General features: G+C 35.0%; 1 long non-coding RNA gene across 1 annotated transcript; it reads left to right on the top strand.

Annotated features, from left to right (window-relative positions):
* The first annotated feature begins 1,290 nt into the window (after nucleotides 1–1,290).
* LOC140853790 (uncharacterized) lies at nucleotides 1,291–7,783 on the top strand. Its single transcript, XR_012136896.1, has 3 exons — nucleotides 1,291–1,689; nucleotides 6,086–6,614; nucleotides 6,872–7,783. It is a non-coding gene; the product is annotated as an uncharacterized lncRNA (long non-coding RNA).
* The last annotated feature ends 299 nt before the right edge of the window (nucleotides 7,784–8,082 follow it).

Genomic DNA, 8,082 nt, shown 5'->3' with positions numbered 1-8,082 from the left:
ATCATCGGATCGAGATACATATGGATAAGTATTTGGATTTGACATATTTTCATACCCATGGCCTTTCAAGATGTTGTGTGATCGAAAGATTGAATTGCACAGTAACTCACCACGGATGGGTAATTTTGATATTTTTATCAAATTTTAAATCTTTTGGATAGTCATGACACGTTATTAGACATCGATCTTAACTTGTAGACTCATCAAAATTAAAAGAGTTTAATTCAAAAATTAATTAAGAAGAGTTCTAATTGATTGGAACTCTTGAGCTAATATAATCCAATCGGATTAGGATTACGTCGAGAATTTGGGTCCACTGCTGGCTAGATTTAGAATCCAATAGGTAAAACATAATAGAGATTTGATCTTAGTCTAATCTATTTAAATTTATTATAAATTTAATGGGTTAATTAAATTTCTAGCACATGAATTAACCCAAGTTTCCAATTGGGTTCAGTGCAAAGGTGTTTGTGCTAACCTAAGCTTATTGTCTTGACCTAATGTGATTGGATTTGAATCTATATTTAAACAGATTGCTAATCTAGATTTTATGGAAGTATTCCATATGTGATCCATTTCCTCCACATCAAAAGCCACACACAAATTAATTGTCATGCCCAAAATAAATGGTGATGAGAAGGAAGAGTCCTTCTTATCTACTCCTCTTAATTTTATTACCAAATTCCACACGTCCCTTATTTTTGTGCACCATCTGATGGTGCTATGGGATGTCTGGGCATGGAAGAAGAGAAGGAGTCCTTCTCTTGGAAGGAACTCCATTCCAAATTAATTTGGATGCCACCTTATTTTTGGGCGATGAAGTGGAAGAGTCCATTTCACATTGGACTCTTAATTCCTCCCTTTATTCCATGCATTTCTTTTACTCCACGCACCATGTGATGGCTCCTAGAGATATGTTGGCACAGAAGTAGAGGAGTCCTTTTGCTTGAAGGCTCTTCCACACCTACAGCTTCTATATAAGAAATTTATTCCTTGTGAAAACTAAGGGACGACACATTGGATGTGTTTGCGCCAAAACATTTATTTTCTCCCTTAAGCCTAATAATTATTACATGCCAATTTTATGGGACTAGAGAAGGAAGAGTCCTTCTACTCCTAAACTTTTTCACATGCCATTTTAATGTGGTAATTTATTTTTTACCATGTGGAGAAGTTGGGACACTAAAATTTGGCATCCCTTGGAGATTTTGTGGCACCCCTTTGTTACCTATTTAAAGGGGATGCTACACCTTAGTTCCATGCCTAATTTCTGGCTAAGAGTTGGGGTGAGGATGAGAGGAAAATGATAGGAAAAAGTCTGGATAAATATAAGAAAAAGGGTGAGAAAAATAGAAAGGAAGAGAAGAGAGAAAATGGAAAGCATGAGATGCTTGTCCAAAAAAAAAAATCAGATTATTCATGTATTGAACATAAAATCTGATTTATGTGTGGTGTGATCTTTTGGAAAAAGATTTCTAAAGAGGTCCTAATAGAGGTCGTGAGGGCATACAAGTGATGGTGCAACCAGTTCTTACAAAGGATGGTCGGCAACAAGCTTGCGAAGAAGGCGGCAGCACCATATCGAATTGGGAAGGACCCTGATCAGTCCTGTGTGGATCATCATTGGAGGGCTTCTACTTTGGAGTCTCATGGAGGTCTCAAAATTACCAATTTATGATCTTCTCATAGGTATATGACTTCTGATCTCTTTTTGATATGTATGTTTTTTATATTTGATTGTAATCATCAAGGTGTTCCTAGGGCTTTTAAGTTTCGATACTCTAGTTTAAATGTTAAACTTATTTTTAATTATTGAATGCATGTAAAATTTTTGAAATTTATATTTTACTACATCATCAAAACCCAACAGTGGTATCAGAGCCACCCTTGATTGATTCAATCAAAATTCATATTATTTTTGTAATATGGATTAGATCTAGTTCAAACTATGTCAAAATCAGATTTTTTTATTGATGTTTACTTGATGTTCTTGATGTATTTTTTATGATAAATATTATCAATCCATGATCAAATCTTGGATATAAAATTTTATGATTTTTTGACTTGTATGATAAGTTTTTGATTAGATCCTATGATCTAATTTTCAATGGAATTGAAATCCAGTGCATGTGATGCACAGAGCCTTGGAATGCTACATATGGATGTACATTACTAAGACTTAGAGTTTTTACATTTGATGCATTCACCTAAGATCCAAGCACTGACCATCATGTTATCGAATACTCACCATTGTGGGTCATCTATTTTGGTTGTTGCCCAAGGTATGTGTGGAGCCGAAAAAAATTTGATCATGGAAAGGATGCATCTGACATAGATTAGAATTTTTGTCGATGGATTTGTTTAACTATAATTCATTTGATCTAATATGATTAGAGTTAATGATTATAGATTAAATCAAATTTATGATTCTATTTTGATTAGAAATCATGTTTAATTTAAGTTAATCAAATTGTCATTTACCTAATTTGATTAGGGTTTGAGTCATGGTTGAACGAATCTATGTTGACCTAATTGAATTAGATTGAACTTAAGATTTGATCAATTCAACTCAAATGAATGACAAATGATTGACTTAAAATTAAAAATTAGGTTAAGTATTGAACCCGAATCAAAAATCCTAGATGGATCTTATGAGCATAAATTTAGACATCTCCATTGACATGTGTTTGAATGTTATCGCAATTGAAATAACATGAGTAGTTTGTTATAATATTTTATAATTATAATAAAATATATGTTGAGTGGTTATGGGCTATGATACATCCATGTGATGGATATTTGCATAAATACTTTCATGTTGGCTGACTATATAAATGCATCTGCAAGAGTTGCAATAGGGGCTAGCCACCCCTGATGAATTGTATTATCGGCTGTATCTTTCTTTTCTATGTTCCCAACCGTTGATTGAAATTTTTACATGTTGATGTAAAATAATAGAAAAAAATTATTTGAGAATAGATAGAAATTATTTCTTTCTATTTTTAAATAAAGATCAAGAATTCATGATAGACTTCATGGTGATGAAGACTAGACTACCAGGTAATTGTAGAATAGAGGTGCATTAAGATTGACCATGAGATGGTTTAATCAATGATGCACCTAGGGTTAGATCCATTGATCATCCTGTGGCTCAGATAATTTTTTCAAAAAGTTCTTAACCATTAGATTTCTTTTATTTGCTCTTACATACTGGTAGTTATAATTACAGTTAATTTGAATTGCATATGATGTATATATATGTTTAAGATGTGCTTGAGACCTAAGTCTATCATTCAAATTATATTAAGTCATAATGACGAAGTGTTAAGAATACTACCCATGCTTTTCTTCATGCTAAGCCAGTATTATCTCAAGAACTATAGTAGGCTTGTTGTGCTATCCACAAGGCTTACTGCGGGGACTATTTTGATACTATCTTGATGCATAATGAAGCTAATTGTACTTAGCTCATACTAGGTCAATAGAGTATGTCAAAAACTGTAGTGAGTTTGTTGTGCTATCCACAAGGCTTGCTATAGTGATTGGTACAATATTGACTTAGTGATGCTTATGGCATATTCTGATAGTGCTACCTTATTGTGCTATCTACAAGGATAGTATTATTCAAATATGATCATATAAGATTGAAGGATATGACTTAACTAAAATACTATAGTTTATTGTGATATCCACAAGGCTATAAATATTTTAGAAGTAAAAGTTATGTTGGGAGTTGCATAAGATGTAATTGGTAAAGAGTTACCTACCCTTGAACTCATAGGAGCTTGTTGTCCTATCCACAAGACTTTTTATGAGAAATTGAGATCTCAACCCCATTAAGGAACTGGATGATAGGTTTTTCATTTTCATACTTAAGGGCTATAAAATTTAGTAAAATAGTGGGAGATACAATTAGATAAAAAAAAACCTCATCTAAATTGTACATGTCATCATGAGTATTCCTTCAATATGCTTATATACACATATGCACCTTTATTATCACTGCATAGTATATTTTTTAAATTGATCGAACTTCATAGAATGATTGAGAAAATGAAAGTGAAGAATGTCTTCACTAAGGGTATCTAATTTCATTACAGTAAAAAATGAGTATTAGAATTAAATTGCAAGAGTTGTCTTGCAAGTGTGAAACAAGAGTAAGATGCAAAAGTTGCATCTGCTAACAATTTGTATATAATACAAACTAATTATCATTGAGTATTTCAGCTATAAAATTTTGGATATGTGATACCTTATATAGGTTCCACATAGGCAATATGTTGCTGAACCTATAAAGCTGAAGTGAGGTGACTACATGCCTTTAGGCACTAATGGATAGTCCATTCATGTTAAAGCTATAGAAACCTATGTTACCTTCAAGCAAAGTTTAGAAATTAGTAGATCGTTGTAATATATCTTAATTTATCAAAAATATTATTTTAAATCTTTTGCTATTGTAGCATGGTTTTGAAATTAATGTAAAGAATAAAAGTTACTCTCCTTCTGATAAATTTTATGGCTATAGATTTAATGATAATGGTCTCATATTTCTGTCACTCAATGATATTATTTTTCATGTTGATGAGAATAAGAAATAAATATGTGATGGTCACATTTCTCGGGATAAGTAAAGTATTAAGCCTTGAACATATAGATGTTCAAAGGCTAATAATATCTCAGTCCAAAGATGGATACTTCATATGAGATATGGTGTGTTCCCTAATATACTTCACAAATTTTAATTCTCCTTCTGCAAAAATATCCTAGAAGTTGCGGTATATATTTTGAATTAGATACCAATAAAAATTGTTACAAGCACTCCATATAAGATATGAAAATGGCAAAAGATAGGTTGCCCAACTTATGTGAAAAGTATTGATGTACATAAGTTTGTGCTAGAACAGGTTTATATATATTAGTTTATAGGTTATCCTAAGAGTAATATGTGATACTACTTCTACCACCCTACTTGACAAAAGTATTTAGTCAATAGGTATGCCACCTTTTAGAAAAAGAAATTATTCTAAGGAGACAATGGAAGGATAATTGAACTTAAGAAGTTCAAAACCTATGAACTATCCTAATCTATGGAATGTCTACAAATTGATCCTCAACCAGATGTACTCATCAATAAGGCACAACCATAGTACACACCTTCTCACCAAAGGTCAATTTGAGTGTATAATATACCACTCAAATATGGTTTGTCATTGAGAATGACGATACGCCATACATCATTAAGAATAGTATTTTCTTGACCTATTAGAAGATCGTCATGAGAAGAGACTCTGACAGTTGGTTTGAAACCATAATATCCAAAATAAACACCCTGAACATCAACTAAGTATGGACTATGGTTGAAACACCTATGGGTATGACCCAACAAGTTGCTATCAGGAATGTCTATTCGAATTTTTGCTATTGCCACACTTCATCTAAAGAAGTTGTCTCTAGTGGGAGGGCAAATGCATTTATGAATTCAAGTAAATATTGAGGAGTAGGTACTTCTAGTTTTGATGAGACAGTCAAAATATTTGACTTTATCAAATATAGATGAACCATGTGTGTGCAAGAAGACAAGTGGAAGTCCCACTAACGTCTTGGTTATATATGTGGGTGACATACAATATATTGGGAAGGGGATCCCAATATTTCACTCGATCAATGGCATGCTTGTCACAAATGTTTCCATGAAAAAACTTGGGTTAAGCATCCAATATACTAGGCATCTATAGGGACAGATGTAAGTGGATGTTAGGCTTGTCCCAGTCTAGGTACATGGAATTTATATTGAAAGGGTTCAACATGAATGGGTGTAAAGGAGTTTACTTACCTATATATTCAATGTACCAAACCTGATATATGCCTTGTGCATAATCATTGATTTCAGGTAGATCCATGATAGGATCTTATAAAAACTATGAAAAGCATTCTCAAAGTACTTGTAAAGTACTAGAAGAGTAATGAATTAGAAAAATTTCAAACAGCAAACTGTATTTATCTCAGTTAATTATCATTAGTAAAGATTGCTTAGGAAAGTTGCCTGATGAAAGATTCATCACTGAGTTGGGTGTGGTCTCATTAGGTACCTGTTGGGTATAAAATACCCCTAGCCGAAGTTTGTAAAAGGCCGACCCTTCCAGGGCTTTTCTAGCTTCCGACCTTGTATGGCATCTTTCTAAACTCCCTCGACCGTCCGAGCTTCCATAATGGCATCCAGGCTTCTCCAATCATGAGCTTCTCCATTCATATACCGGATTGCTCCAAATGCCCTCTGAACTCCGCTATCAGCCAATTTTCTACAGTGATCGACTATTCTCCGAATTCCTTCCAGACTTCTTCCGGCCACAGATGACTCTACTCCGAACTTCTTTCGGATGTCGTCAATGTCCGAGCTTCTCCGACAATGGGATTTCTATAGTAACCAGACACCATCCAAGTTTCTGCGATGGTCGACCACCTTCCGGATTCCATCCGAGCTCCTATGAGAATCGGATTTCAGTCGAACTCCTACAGTGGATGGATCCCAGATGAATTTCGACAACAGAAGGGCTCCACCAGCCGGATCTCTACTCCAAACTTTTACTGCAAGCGGTCTACTCCAGATCTCTACTGTAAGTGAATTTTATCCGAGCTTCTACTGTAAATGAATTCCTTTCGAACTCCTATTACAAGCGGACTTCAGCCGAGCTTCTCCAATAAGTGGTCCCTATCCAGACTTCTACAAGAACCGAATTTCGTCTGAACTTCCATAGTGGATGGATTCCGGACGAACTTTGATTTATGTCACAAATTGACATAAAAAGTATCAATTAATATCTAAATTATCTAACTTTATTAGGAAATTGATACTTATTATTATATTTTGCAGAAGAAGAGGTCATTAATAGAAAGAACAAGGAAAGAGGATTCCAACGGCATAAATTTTATGCAAAATAGAGTTAAATTGACCCAGAAATTGAAGAATGAAGAAAGAAGACTCAATTGGGTCAAACCCGAGTCAAATCAGGTCAAAATTGATCAAAAATCAACTGATTTGGTGATCTGGTTAGCCGCCTGGTCCACAGTAACAGGCGCCTGGACCATGGACCCATCGGCGCACCATAAACCAGCCAATCAGCGAGTCTCGGCTCACCACAATGCATTGCGAGCCCGATCCACGCGTGCGGTCCAAGGCTCATGAGGAGAGAGAAGAAGGTCCGAAGGGCAACCTGGTAACTTCACATCACTCGATGGTCCGATCTTCTCTGATCAAGATCCAACACTCCATATTTTTGTGCCATCGGACGGCCACCATCACAGCCGGTCAAGATCCAACCGTAATCAAGGCAATTACAAGAATCAATAAACACTAGGACAACACGGGATCCTTCTGCAGTGCGATCCAACGGACAAAATCTTCCAGCGCCTTGATCGGACGGTCCACGATGCATCCGACCTGATCCCATCTCTGCAGCACGATCCAACGGCAGCGCTTCACCCAGATCGTGATCCGACGGCCCAGAATCACTTTCGGCTTGATTTATTTGATGAATTGGGTCCTTTAGATGAAGATCGGATGGCTGAAATAATTTCTAGGGTTTCTTGATGGATTTAAGTGCTTTTTGAGCGAGATTTGAGCCCCTAAACCTCCCTAACAGCCCTCTAAAACCTCTTAGTCCCACATCTAAAGTTTTGAAAACCTTATAACCCCCAAATGCCTATAAAAAGCCCCCAAAGGCCCTTGTTTTAAGGAGGGGGGGCCTTCCGATCAAGCTTGTAACCCTAGATAGTGGGGTTTTTAGCTTTCTTCTCAACCCTCGAGCTTTAAAGTTTTTGTAATAATTTTTTTTTATATAAAATCTTATTTTTATGCAATTTTATCTCTTTACATTATGCAATTTATTTTTCTTGCAATTAGGATAGTTTAATTTATGCAATTTAATTTTATGCAATTAGGTTAGTTTAAATTATGCAGTTTAAATTTATGCAATTAGGATAGTTTAAGTTATAAAATTAGGGTAGTTTATTTTTTTACATTTAAATTTTGTAAGTAGATTTAGATCATGTCTAGCTAAGCATCCCTTCTAGGGTTTGCGATGA

The sequence above is a fragment of the Elaeis guineensis genome, chromosome 14 (genome assembly GCF_000442705.2).
Source record: "Elaeis guineensis isolate ETL-2024a chromosome 14, EG11, whole genome shotgun sequence".
NCBI classification, from domain to species: Eukaryota; Viridiplantae; Streptophyta; class Magnoliopsida; order Arecales; family Arecaceae; genus Elaeis; species Elaeis guineensis.
The sequence above is the reverse complement of the archived record's forward strand: the minus strand, read 5'-3'. Positions and strand labels throughout refer to the sequence as shown.